Source organism: Pollicipes pollicipes, unplaced genomic scaffold, assembly GCF_011947565.3.
Source record: "Pollicipes pollicipes isolate AB1234 unplaced genomic scaffold, Ppol_2.1 Scaffold_4295;HRSCAF=5057_pilon_pilon_pilon, whole genome shotgun sequence".
Taxonomy (NCBI): domain Eukaryota; kingdom Metazoa; phylum Arthropoda; class Thecostraca; order Pollicipedomorpha; family Pollicipedidae; genus Pollicipes; species Pollicipes pollicipes.
Window position 1 is genome coordinate 3,066,866 of NW_023596461.1, and position 14,686 is coordinate 3,081,551.

The following is a 14,686-nucleotide window of genomic DNA, read 5'->3' on the forward strand; positions in this document are numbered from 1 at the left end:
AGGTGATGCGCAGCGCTGTGGCAATGTTGGCACTGTCCCCGTATTTTGTCCGATTGTCTTGGTGTTCTTGCGAATTTGTCCGTAGCTTCATACGCTTCGCTTAAATACACGTGATGGATCATGACGTTATTCCAAGTTATTCGATTCCCAGTCTTACTTCCGTCATAACTTGTACTTGGTCCGATTTCCTTCAGGACTTTCCGATTTACCACGAAACTTGATAATGCTCGAAACTTGCACTGGACCCATTACGCGGGCTGGGCGTGACCTTTACATGGCGTCATGCATGACTGTCATGTTGCTGGCAAACAGTGCTGTGCAGAAAGTGGTCGCATGCCATGCCCTGCCATTGACATCGCCGCCTTTTCTGCCCGCTGTGCACCACTAATTGGTGGCGCGGTTGGCTGCAGGCCTACCGTCCAAAGCCCGTGGAGCCGTCCATGCCGTCACCGCCGGCAGCACGCACGCGGACAAAGCCGCTGCGATCCTGGCAAAGATGTGTGCGGGGAGCCCACACCAGAGGTGACTGCTGACCTGTCACAGCTGACCCGTCACCGCCGGCCCGTCACAGCCGACATCGGCGGAGGCGGCGCGGCCGTCCCGCCTGCCGTGCCGTCGCTGGCGCTGCTGCAGCTGAGCGGTCCGGCGGGCTCCGGCGCGCTACTGGCTGCCACCGACAGTCTGTTCGGCGGTGCGTTACGTTCCGTGAGCGGACATGACTACTAGTGGCGCCGCGGCCGACCCTGGTAGCGGTATACTGAACTAGTGTGTTCACCGCGATGTCGTCTCAGGAATAAAATTTGGCGTTTGTGTAGACGGCCGCCACGTCGAAGACACCGAGGTTTTAGGTGCACTATATCTGATGATCGCCCATCGCCAACACCGCGCTTCAACTCCTCGTAGACGCTGACAGGGAAACAACGAAACCTCGGAAATGGACAGACTAGACCTAGAACTAAACAGAGCGGAAACAGACAGAACAGAGACTAAAATTAGCAATACAAAATGAATACCAAAATAGCATGGATTGACTGACGCCAAATTAGACCTTAAGATAATCGCAAGCTAAGTGACTTAACAAACGAGAAGCGAGCACTAAATCAAACTAGAAATGCAAACGGTGCACCGACTACACCCAACCCTGTTAACCAAAAAAAGACTCACTTCGCAATCTTCCGTCGCAGCGCACGATCACAGCACGGCCGCAGAATGCCGACGCGGAGCTCGGCCGCAGAACACCGACGCAGAGCTCGGCCGCAGAGCCCGTCCGCATACATCTCGGCCGAAGAGCTCGGCCGCGGAGCACAGCCACGGGGCTCGGCCACGGAGCCCAGCCGCGGACATCACGGCCACGGAGCTCGGCCGCGGAGCTCAGCCGCGGACAGCACAACCGCGGGCAGCACGGCCGCAGCGACGACCCATCTGCGAACGCTAGGCAAAACACACGACATACGCAGCACACGCAACCCACAGTGCGGTGTAAGTTCCGTGTAATTGTAATAATAAAGGACAGCTTCGGCTTGAAGCATGACTGGGGGACTGGAAGCATGACTGGGGGACTGGGAAACAGGGTTCGTGAAGTTAGTGAGCAACACTCCAATGACATGTCATGCCCATGTGCACTGTCCCGTTAACAGGACACACCAACCGGTAGCGCTACACCGGTAGGCCTGCGAAGACATTGCCAAACACGACACCAGAAAAGCACCCAGGCAGTACATTTTATCCCGTATAATCCAATTGCATTTCTGCCACATTTAGCCAAACTTAAGAAAATTTTAACCAACGACTTAACTCGGACAATAGCGATCAAGTGGCCTAGAAGCTCTGTCAGAGCGCCGGGGAGCTGGCACAGGAGCAGGGGCCCTCGGAGACGCATCATGGACCAACACAGGAGCGGTCACGAGCCCATCAGGCACCAGCACAGGTGCGGTCAGTGGTCCATCTCCACCATCCGGAGCAGAAACGGGAACATCAAGCACATCAGGGGCGTGCTCACCCACATGTCTCTCCGGAAACTCAGCGGATATATCCTGCACCTCTGACAGAACAGGCATCCCTGTCGAGAGGCACCGGGCCACCCACAGCAACAGCCGCGGTTACCGAATTCTCGCCGGCTGGAAATGTGCCACGAGCAAATGGCGACAAGTACGAGTCGCCCTTCGGTGACGCGCCATCTGGTGGCGGAGGTGATCGGGGTGAAGGCTCATCTCCAACCTCGTGGTCCGCAGATAACGCCGAGCCTGGAATAGTCATGTCTGGGCCTGCGACAGGCACTGAGGGGTCATCGGAACGAGGTTTCAGTCTATTGTGGTGAACAACGACAGAATTTTTCCCTCCCAACACCCTCGCCCTGTAATTGAGGTCAGACAGCTTAGCCATAACCACCGCAGGCTTCCGTGGCCTGACAAACTTGTAGTACTGGCCTCGCTGAGCTACACTCTTGAACAGATACACCGCGTCACCAGCCTGAAAGTGGTACATGGTCAGCTTCTTGTCGAACAATCTCTTGTTGCGCGCATAACGCTTGTTTGAGGTCTGCAGCGCAAACTTGTGGGACAGTTTGATCCGCTGCGTGAGTCTGAACAGATACTCAGAAATCGTGGCGCACTTGGGGACAGCAGATGGTGCCTGGATTTGCACCGCAGCTGGAAACCTAGGATTTCTGCCAAACATCAGGTAGTATGGAGTGTCCCAGCGAAGAATGTACCTTGGCTCTGTATCCGAGCATGAGCAGAGGCAAGTAAGCGTCCCAGTCGCCATGGTTCTCGTCCGAGTACTTTGCCAACATGTCCAGTATCGTTCGCATCATTCTCACACTTTGAATTCCCCTCAGGATGGAAAGCAGAGCAATGCGTTTTCTCAACGCCCAGCAATCGACAAACCTCAGCAAGAAGAGTGCCAGAGAAATTTGCAGCATTGTCTGAATGAATGCGGCGGGGGCACCCGAAACGCGCGATAAATTGGTTGACAATCACATCAGCAACAGTGGCGGCAGTCATGTCCGGGACCGGAAACACTTCACACCAGCGAGTAAAATGATCACAGATCACCAGAAGACGCTTGTTCCCATGGGTCGTCGTGGGCAGGCCACATAGAAGACCGATAGACACAGTCTCAACAGGTTCTTCGGCAAGCAATTCACCCATTGAAGCCCTTGGGCGCGGAAAAGGAGTAGCTCGTGTGTTGCACTTCTCACACCGGCTGCAAAAATCTTTGATGACGGCCTCCATCCCGCACCACCAAAACTCGCGACTCGTCGTTGACGTCAGTGACTCTGAGCCAAAATGGCCACCAGCAGGGCCGGCATGTAGGGACGTCAGTACACCAGGTATCAACTGTTTTGGGACAACCAGCTGTAGCTGGTCTTCACCACCAGCGCAAGTCCGATAGCAGCGGAAGACAACACCATCGATAAGTCAGACGGTGCCATTGGCGCAAAAGTGGAATCGACTCAGTGTTTACAGAAGAGGATCTTGGTCTCTTGCCCAGAGATAAATGTTTCGCAATCTCAGAAATTGCGGAATTCTGATCCTGCTCGTGTCGCAGGAAACTGTTAGACCAGGAATTCGCAGACACCGCACACACATGTTCATCAGTCCGGGTTTCGGCGTCACACGTCATTTGGGGACATCGACTCATCACATCGGCAGGGACATTCTCAACACCAGGTCTGAACACTACCTCAAAATCAAATGCAGAAAGCATTTCAAACCACCTCGCCAAAATTCCAGTAGGGTTTTTAAATGTCAGGAGCCAACGCAAGCTGCCATGGTCTGTGCGTAGCTCGAAACGTTTCCCAATCAAATAATGCCTGAAATGTTCGACGAACACGACACACGCCAAAAGCTCTTTGCGGGTTGTGCTGTAATTACGCTGTGATTTGCTCAGTTTCTGAGAGGCATAGGCAATCACACGGTCCTCACCGTCCTGCTCCTGAAAAAGGGTTGCCCCGATTCCCAGGTCAGATGCGTCAGTATCGAGACAGAACCTTCCCGCACCAGCCGAAAAAACGCGGAAATGACAACAGGCGCACACGACAGCGCTCGCTTCAGCATGTCAAACGCGCTTTGCGTTTCCTCAGTCCACACGAACTTTGTGTCTTTTTGGGCCAAGCGGAACAGGGGGGCAGCGATCTCAGCGAAGTTTCGTATGAACTTGCGAAAATAGGAAGCCAGCCCAAGGAAACTGCTTAGTTCCTTCTGTGTGCTCAGGCAGGACCAGTCCACTACCTTTTGGGCCTTCTCCGGGTCGGTGGACACACCATTAGCGGACACTACATGTCCCAATAAATTCACATTTTTGGTGAAAAATGAGCATTTCTGTAGGTTCAGGGTAAGGCCAGCACTCTCAAAACGTTGCAGAACCGTGTCGAGTTTGGTAATGACGTCATCAAATCCACAGCCATGCACAATGATATCGTCAAAATAATGAACGCAGTCTCGGGGAGTCACATCTCCCAAAACGACGTCAAGAAGACGGGCACAGGTTGCAGGTGCCCCAGCCAAACCAAAAACCATGCGAGCATAATGATACGTGCCGAACGGTGTGGTAATGGTAGTTTTGTCCCTGTCTTTAGGATCCACGGCAGCCTGAAAATATGCGCTGTTCATATCCAACTGGCAGAATGTGTCAGAGGCAGCCAATGCCTCAAGCGAATCATCAACCCTCGGTATGTGATATGCTGGTACCTTTGACACGGCGTTCAGGCGGCGCAAATCAGCAACCAGTCTGTATGCACCAGATTTCTTCTTCACCAGACAGGTTGGGGACGACCATGCACCATCAGACTCCTCCAAAATACCTTGACTGACTAGCTCACGGAGCTGAGAATGCAGTTCGTCCGCCAGATGAGGTGGAACACGCCTGGGGGGCTGACGAATGGGAGGATGGTCGCCGGTATCAATCTCATGGGTGACCAGATCCGTAAACCCGATATGACCGTCAAAGATGTCAGCGTGTCGTTCGAGTAGCGACTCTAACTTACTTCTCTGCTCAGGCGACAGGTCGGAACCACACTGGTCAGACCGCAGTCTGACAGTTTGCTCAGTCCTCAGCTCATCGTTCGAACAGTGTGGCTGCTCGGCAAAACCAACCTCCAACCTGGCCAGGGCACGCTTTTTGGGAATAGTAATGGGCTCAGTCGTCACATTTCGCACAACAAATGGCACTCTGGAGCCAGCGACAGTCACGAGTGCACTGATGACCAATAAACCATTCAGTTCATCAACGGGTTCGACGAGAGCAGGGCCATTGTAGAAACTATTCTGCACAAAACCTTTTAAAATAACCTCAGTGCCAGGAAAGACGACTCTGTCAGCACTCAAAGAAACGTCGCCGATCGTCACAGCGTGAGCGGACGCTGAACGAACGGCCTCGACGGGGGTAACAACAAGTTGTTTTGCACGCAAATCAATAACACAGGGACAATGCTGCAAAAAATCAACACCGAGCAAACAAGGCACGTCAGTGACATCAGAAACGAAAAATGGTACGGTGCACTTAACGCCAGCAATGTCGAAAGGCACCACAGTTCGACCAAGAAGTGGGAGCTCAGAATGCGACGCAGTACGGGTCTGTACAGATGTCTTTCTCAGTGTCAGGTTCGGCATTGCATCAAACACGGACTTATGCAACACGCTGATCGAGCTACCTGTGTCAAGAAGGCACTGACAATCCACACCAGTGGGGCGCGCCGTCAGACGCATGTCATCGGTCAGTGATATCACATTCGATGGTGACTCAGACTGAGCGCCATCGGAGTTTGAGCGGTCCGGTCGCTCGGTGGTGGAACGCTTCGCTGGAGACTGCTCTCTCGGCGGCCGGACCCCAACTCGTTTCCCTGCAGAAAAGACTGCTCAGGGCATGTCTGGGGGCACATCACGGCCAAGTGGCCAACTGAGTGACATTTGAAGCACTTCCGGTTCCGCATTCTGCAGCGATCGCGGACATGATTCTGCCCACCGCAGCACAGACATAACCGCGAGCCGCGGTCTCTCTGACCGGCAGAAGTGCCACCGGGACGAGAGGCTGCCTGAACTGCGGCCTCTAAGCTCATCACCCTCCTCGTCAACACAGCCAGTTCACCGTCACAGTCGAGACGGCGGACACTGGGCTGATACTGCTTCAGATATGCCTGTGAAGCAATCAGGTTACGCACTTTAGTGATGGCGCCGTCAAAGGACGAAATGCCGTCCGCAATAACAGCGGCATGTAAGTCAGCGGGCAAGGTGGCCAGGAAATGGCTGAACATCAGTGAGCCCGTATCGGTGAGGGTAGAGAAAGCCATAGCCATCAGCTTTCTAAATCTGATGACAAACGCATCGAGACTCTCGCCCACACTAAACCTCAACTCACGCAAGGCGAGGTGATGCTCTGTCACGGTCTTAGCACCGAAAGCACCTCTCAACCCTGCAGCAGCCGTCTCGAAGGTGGCAGCCTGTTGAGTGGGCAAGCTATCGAATGCGTCACGAGCAATGCCAGTGAGTGACAGCGGGAAGACATTTGACATTTGCTCCCCGGTCCATTCTCGGAGCATGGCATACCGCTGAAAATCATCAAGAAAGCGTCTCAGCGAACCACGTCCATCAAAACTCGGCATCGTCAGACCAGCCATCTCGGATCTCAAATGCGCAGCAGGAGCCACATCAGCCGAGACGGGAGGCTTAGAGTCCATGCTATCAGGAAAGCAATTCAGTCCAAAAAAAGATGAAGCAAGACTAGGTACTTAACCGACCATTGCAGCAGCGCAGGTACCCAGACAGTGTCGCCAGCAGCCCGGTATCACCTGGCAGCCATCATTCACAGCTACTCCCGCTGCTGCGCACGGCAGAGCCGGACCGGCCGTCCGCTCAGACGCAGCGCGGCGTCCCGCGCAGGAAGCACGCACCAGACCGACCCGGCCGGAGGTCACTTGGCCGGCCGGCGGGCGAGTGGCCGCGGGCGGTCGCAGAGGCGCGCTCAGCGACCCCAGATAAGGCAGGCGTCACCGGGCAGGCGAATGAGCGCGAAAACCTCGTCGACGCGGCAGTAGTTGCGACGTGGGCCCTCCATCCTACCGCTGTCACCAGTTGTAGACGGCCGCCACGTCGAAGACACCGAGGTTTTAGGTGCACTATATTTGATGACCGCCCACCGCCAACGCCGCGCTTCAACTCCTCGTGGACGCTGACAGGGAACAACGAAACCTCGGAAATGGACAGACTAGACCTAGAACTAAACAGAGCGGAAACAGACAGAACAGAGACTAAAATTAGCAATACAAAATGAATACCAAAATAGCATGGATTGACTGACGCTAAATTAGACCTCAAGATAATCGCAAGCTAAGTGACTCAACATACGAGAAGCGAGCACTAAATCAAACTAGAAATGCAAACGGTGCACCGACTACATTTGCGCGTACGCCGTGCGCCATCGAGTCATAAATCATCATGTGCTGGTCCAGATTTTAGTGCAGAATTTATTTTCTTACATAACGGTATTAAGAATAGTTGTGAAGCTTTGAGCACGTCGTCGCCAAAGTAATTCAGAGTAATGCCGAGAAGGTTGCCACGTGCAAGCTCAATTGCCGCGCGCGGTGCCCGCGCGGAACATTCAAATGATGCAGCACCAGGTCGTTAAAATATCATATCATTTCATTGCCAGGGCGGAAAACGATAGACAATTTAACTTCCCGTTTGGTGGTGACACAGATTTCCTGGTGTGATTTAGTATGTCGTCGCAGATCTCAGTTAAACTAATGGATGTCACAGGTGTCACCTGCGCGCGGGACGTCCGTGATATGGCATGCGCGTTCTCTGTCCGTGTCAGTGATGGGACAATCGCGCGCAGGTCGACGCTTGTCCACAAGTTTTAACTTTCATGGATAAATGCAGAAACGTATATGCGTGAATGGTTTTACGCATAAGCCTAACAACGGTCAAGTGCAAATGTGTTTGCGCATAAACGTATGTATTATGTGAGCTGCTTCACTACAAGGATTACAGGGCCCTGGTATCAGCAGCTGATTTTACAGAACCAGAGAATATAAAAATTAAAATATGTACGGCATAGTCACTGCATTGCTGCCCCGCCCCTTGGCACACCATGTCCGAATCTGATCACGGCGCCGCGTCTGTCTGCACAGGAAATTGAAGGTCATTTCATCAATACGGCGCTTAGAATATAGCAAGTGTAACTCAGCACAACCGTAGAATAAACATACATAGCAAAAATACAAATTCTGAACGCAAACCAGCAAAAATAACAACGAGGTTTCTGTATTGCACGCAAATTCGAAGGCCAACCACAATAGTAGGCGGCGGTGACGTCGACACCACGACGGCCCGCCTACACGCGAGAGCGACACCACGGCTTCGGTGGCTGTCCAGCCCGGTCGCACCATCTCTCATGCGGCTGGGTCACTGACCGCGTCTCTGTAGAGGCAGCGCTTCCTCGCAGCGTTCCAGAAAGCCTGCCTGCGATGTAAGGCCGCCACGGCACACTCGTGCATTGGACGCGCCCTTCTTTGACGCACAGAGCAGGTGATTCAGAACCCTTGCTCGCCTCAGAAAGATCTGCTTCCGGGCCTGTTCGAAGCTTATTGCACTGAAGCATGTTGAGGTCACGAAATGATTTAGTTTTTCCCTATATTGCCGTTCAAAGCCACCTATGCGACCCACACGTGAATTAATTTCATGACAGCGGTGGCCAAGAATAAGGAGATAGGAAGTAACCATGGTCGTTTGGAACAGCGTAATGAGCGTTTTCAGAAAAGACCACAGCGTCGTCACAGTCACGAGCATAAGAGAGCGCTTTTATGTAGGCACAAAGCAAACATCTTAACTGGGCGCCCCTAGATTTTCCCAAAAACCTTGGCAACGTACCACTTTCGGAAAGCTCTTAGGATGCGCCGCCGATCTGCTCCATCCAAACAAGAAAACTCGACCGTGCCGTTGACAACAAAAATATTTCTTCTGCGTGTGATGGCAGCCTGAAGGTACTCTACAAACACAGTTACATAATTTTCCAGGATCTGACGTCCAATGATGGCGAAAATTTGGTCCGATGTCCGCATGAACAAATGAAGAAAGCAAACTACGTTGTTCAGCGGAATCGAATCAAGCAAATTTCCCCGTTTCATGCCAAACTTGCCCACGCGCCAAAATGTTCTCGGCTTCCCCCACCATGTTTCCAATAACTAGCGTTGTCCGACTCGCAATAAACGCAAGCATATTTAGTGTAGGCGCTATTCAATCCAAGAACAGTGGGAAGGAACTTATAGTCTCCACCTAAGTAATACTCAAAAGTCCTCCGAACTCCGTCAGTGATGAGACCATGTTCCTGAATTTCTCTAATCGAATCGTTGAAAGGCAGAGGGATGGCGGCGAGAGCTTCGTAGTTTTCTTTGGCAGCTGACGTAGCGAGCAGAAATGGCGCTCTCTGCGGAAGTGGCTCGTCGATCAGCGCAACCGTAATATTTAGGAAATGGCGGTATTTTGCGGCAGGAGATCCGCCACCTGTAAAAAACCGTAACGCAAACAGCGGCATGGGAAGCAGTGCTCCATTAGGCTGCATACGTGGGTGGTGGGGTCATACCGTAAATTGCTGATATTTTCACATCATTAGAGATTGTGACACAAACGGAATATGCAAATGACCTACAACCACATGATTGGTAACACGAGGTTTGTTAAGGCCCCAAATGACACAAGTAGCATCGCACAACACTCAACTGAAAGAGTTGGATCATGTAACCAGAGCATAAAATGCTCATGACACCACACGCACAGAGACGGCACTACACAAAAATCACGCGGAGTAGGTTAAGAGATCTGTGGTGACTTGTACTGCATGCCCCAACCCGTGGTGCCAAGGTCATAACTGTTTGATGACATGATGTGTCTCATATATGATGGGAGTTGCATTCTTTTCCACACGTAATGGCGCTACACGTAGTGTTTATTTGGATATTATTTGAATGCCCTCCACTCGCCCTGCTGGCCCTGCTCCCGCATGGAAGGCTTAGAAACTTGCGTATTTCTGTGTTCTGCCTTGCTTTGTATTAACCCTTGTATTCTGTTTTGTCGTGTTGTTAATGGGAATGGTTTTTGTAAGGATAACTGATTGGGGCTCACAGTTGTTTGGAACACCCATGTTTTGACGTGGTTCAAAATACACCAGTGGCGGCTCACTGCACCTGTCTCCCTTCCCTCCATATATTCCGTTTCGCGGAGTAAAAGTGTTGACAGCCGTAACGGGTCGGCGGCGGCGCCGCTGGCAAGCACGGCTCGGTCGTCAATGTCTGCTCTGTCCATAGCGCTGCAACGGCACTGTGTGGCAGTGTCCTAGAACTGCTGACTTTGGATGCAAAGCAACACCCTATGAGGCGGAATTTTTCACGCTTTTTCCCCATATTTTATGTGAATTTTTCACTCCTGGCTGACATTGTCGAATCGCACATGCCAAACCACTATTTCGCTTTCTGAGGTTTTCAGATGTTATCTAAAACCGAGCTCACTTGAAACCACCAAGCATAAACGAGGCTCCACAGAACCTGGACACCTATGGCTACGCCCTGCCTCACCTACATCTGAATCATGTCTGTGTATGCACAGAGCAAGAGCGCCAGGTGCCTCCAAGCCCAAGAACCCAAGCGACTCCAGCCGCTTGCACGCATGAAGTTTGGTTTGTTTACAAAATGCATCACGATCGGCAGCTGTGTGCCAAATACAAGGTTTTCACGCAGCCCGTATTTTTGTTTAGTCTCACCACCACACCACGAAAGCAGACCTTGGTGCAACCACCAGCAAAGCCTGGTAGAGAATTTTACTCCACGTCGTTCTTTTTGCCCGAGGAAACCTGGCCACTACATTGTATCACTCCCAAAATGAAGGAGTGAAAATTCACGAAATGTCTTCTAAATTAAATTTACAAGATGAATATCACCATTTGAGCACTCATATTAGCAGATTTTAAGTCAAATGAGCTGATTGCAAAATTTTGCCAGAAAAGTGTCAGTCTTTATATCTAATTAACTGGTTTTGTTTTTCTTGGTATCCTACGAGTGTGATAACCACTTTTTCTTCCTTCCTTTTCGATTGCCTTTAGAGGTGCCATCTGTTGCTGAAAATGTTGACCAATTTCTCTGCAAGATGCTTTAACTACGAACTTCTACGTATTTCATACATAAATTGGATTAATTCGCCAGCCGCCAAAACATGTTTAATATGCACCCAAGAGTGAACAATTCACAGGGAATGACAGATACAATTTGAAGCACGGGACTTATTTTTTACCGCCATTTTTGCCCTGGTAAACTTCCGGTTAACCGTTTTCTTGGCTCATGGCCGCGCTCAATAATGATAAATCTAAGCCTTTCGAGCGTCTATTTCACCAGGCTACCTGACAAGGCTATCCTAATGCCGCCATACTGAGCTTTGAGACAGACCTGACGCAGCTACTACAGAAGTGCTTGATGGCGAAATTCTGCCCTCTGGAGTGTTTATCATGCACACCTCTTACTTGTTTCGCATTTTAATCTTGTAGGCTGGTGGGCATGATTGATATTTATATTTGGGGGGTGAGTGGGATGACTCTGCCTGCCAGCAGACAATGCAAAAGGTACTGACTTTTGTTTTGGGGGAGCAGGAAGAAGCCAGTAAGTCTCCTATGGACCAAGTAATTGCTTACCTTACTTGCTTTCAACACATAATTGGTAACCAGAGTTAACCATTTTCTGTTTTAATCCACCGAGTCCTGCCGTAAGACAAATTGTGATGCCACAAGGCATGCAATGGGCTTATTTTGTTCCATACTCTTGGTTATTTGCCCAGAATTTCTTGAAGTAGTCTCTTAAGGCTGCTTTAACCAAATGCTTTCTATAGTTGTCATTGTTTGCTGACTGGCAAATAGCTGTACTGTATATATGCACTATATCTTTAACACAGGGATACTATAAGCTGCATAGCAGATATAATATGAGTTCAACATTAGTATGCAACAAACAGTCAGACCATCGCATTTAAAATGTGTGACCAACATATCAAACTTTGTCATTAAATATGAATAAACAAGCCCTAATAGATGCCTTTGCTTCAGCTGAAAAGGCAAGCAGCAATACTGGCATGGTCATCTCGAAGTTATGTTACTTTTGGAGAAGTGAAATTGTTTTGTGGAGCATACCCATTATTGCCCTTGACAAAGGTTAACCATGACAATCAAAGTAAGTTGTTTAAAGTGATTTAAAGTGTTTTGATTTGTGTGTTGTCAATTTTGTCTGATGTCAACAAGGATGCACAAATGAGCTGAGTAAAAATACAAGTTGAAACCAGCCAAAAATTAGCTTTATCATGTTTTTATCACAAATGATACTGTCAACAGATAGGTGAGTTGAGATTATGTTCACCATATGGGATACTCTAAGTAAAGCTACGTTGGTAAAGTGCGTGGCAAGTGGCAATAGGAATTGTGCAAGAATCAGTAACTCACAACTGCTGCTGTGATACTAACAGGTTAGACAGAATGAGATGAAGTAAGGCCTCTTTAGGTTAGGCATAGTTAGGCTACTTTCATGGAAATAAGCATTGGTATTTTGTAAGAAACAGTGACTTGGTGATCAGCCGATGTGCAGGAGTCCAAGGTTTTCCTGTTTGAGTGTTTTATGCTTGCTGAATTTTCTGTTGCTACTTTGATATTGAATTCATTTGCTTTTTTTGTGTTAAAAGTTCTGTGGAGGGGAAGTGCAAAGTGCGGCATCAAATTATTAGTGTTAAAAAATGTTGATGATCATTACACTGTCATGAAATTACTATGTTTTAATGTATTCTGTTTCACTTTAATGTCCTAAGACGTTAAAAACAAACCAGTTTTGTCAGGTTTCTGATATTACGTCCATGCCAACTTGAAATAGATGTCTTTGTTTGCTGAAGCATCAGTCATGAGCTCATAAGTTCCATCTTTTGTGAATTGATTTTTTCACTCCCGCACGGTCTTTTTGCGATGCAATTTTTCACTCCCACCCTACTTCAAAGGCGATTCTAGCTCCCTGCTATGTGGCCGTGCCGCCCGAGCGTCAGCCGCCCCACCGATCATCTATGCGGTCCCGCAGTGACCGGTGTGGCCGGTCCGCGGGGGCTGGGTGCTGACACCGCGCCCCACCGGCGGGCTCGGACCGTGTGCTCCCCCTGCAGACGTTACCGCTGCAGATGCCGCCGGCTTCGGGCAGCGTCATCAAGGCCTTGCACGCCGTCACGCTCACCAGCGTCAACAACCCTTGCAGGATGAGGCGGCCGGGCGGACGCAGCTTGCGACACGGAAGGCAGGCGCTGCGATAGACCTTCAGGAACGTAGCGTGTGGCGTCAGGGGTCTTGAAATGGGGGATATGTTTGTGTTTTGCATTGTTATAAGACGAATACTTTCAGGCGAACAGTTCCAAACTATTGTTTAGGTACGTCGGTTTGTGTTGGGTGTGAGATCCATGTTCTGGTTAGTGTATTGTTGAAACTTGTCCCTGAAATGCTCATTGACCGCTAGTTTCCGCCGGCAGTTTTCTAATTGTGGTGTAGTTTCTCCATATCTGCATTAACAGTTCTTTCGGGCGGGGAGGGGGGTTACTTCGTTAGCTGAGTCTTCGTCTTGTTCAAGGTTTTCTTTTAAAGCTTGAGAGCTCGTACAGTTTTGAAGGGTTTAGTCGTCGTCGATCGCTTTTTTCGGTTTCGTCTCGTCGTTTCCTCGAACACGTAGGATGCACACGCAGCCTTAACCAATACTGCCAGGCCTTAAGCCCACACTCTATTAGCCTTAAGCATTTACTTGTAGCAAAAACACAAGCACAACCACAATCACCAAAAACACGAAGCATGCCGCCCGAGTCCCAACCCCATTTCGCCGCGAACCGGGACCCACCCTCGCCGTGGGGCCCGCGCCCCCCCGTCGCCCGCGCCGCCGGACAGACCACCGTTCCTTCTAATTAAAAATAGGGACGGCAAGAATTTCGCATCACTCAACCCGTTCGCGATCCGCCGCGAAATTGAGCGCCATGTCGGAGAGGTCGAGGGGGCCAAACCTCTTCGCTCGGGGGCGCTCCTTGTCAAAGTTCACGGAGCCCACCAGGCGTACGTACTCCTGAAACTCAACCGGTTTCTGGTTCGCGACGTCGCGGTTGTCATGGCAGGCCGCCTGAACAGTGTTCAGGCGGTCGTGTACGCCTCGGCCCTCGCCGAGGTGTCCGAGGAGGACAATCCCGGCGAGTGTCTTGCTCAGGATGCCACGGAGGTGGTGCGCCTGCCGTCGCGCCGTCCGGAGCTGGGACCCAACCCCCTGCCCCGTTTGCGCTTCCGGGGTACGGCCCCTCCGCCGTACCTCTTGTGCGGATATATGCGGGTGCCCCTGCGCCCGTGGATCCCCACCCCGCAGCAGTGCGCGCACTGCCAGGCCTTCGGCCACAGCGCGCGCACTTGCCGCGCCCGCCACCCGAACTGCGGGTTATGTGCGGGCCACCATTCGGCTCGCCACTGCGACGCCCAAGAGCCGCGCTGTGCTTCCTGTACTGGCCCCCACCCGGCATGGGATCGTCGCGCCTGCCCAGCGTGGCTGGAGATCGGGGCCAACCTCAGGCTAAAACAAAACAACAACGCTCCCTCCCCGCTCCTCCCTCCTCGCGCTCCCTCCCTCGAGACTAGGGCCTGGTCCACGCCGGCGGAG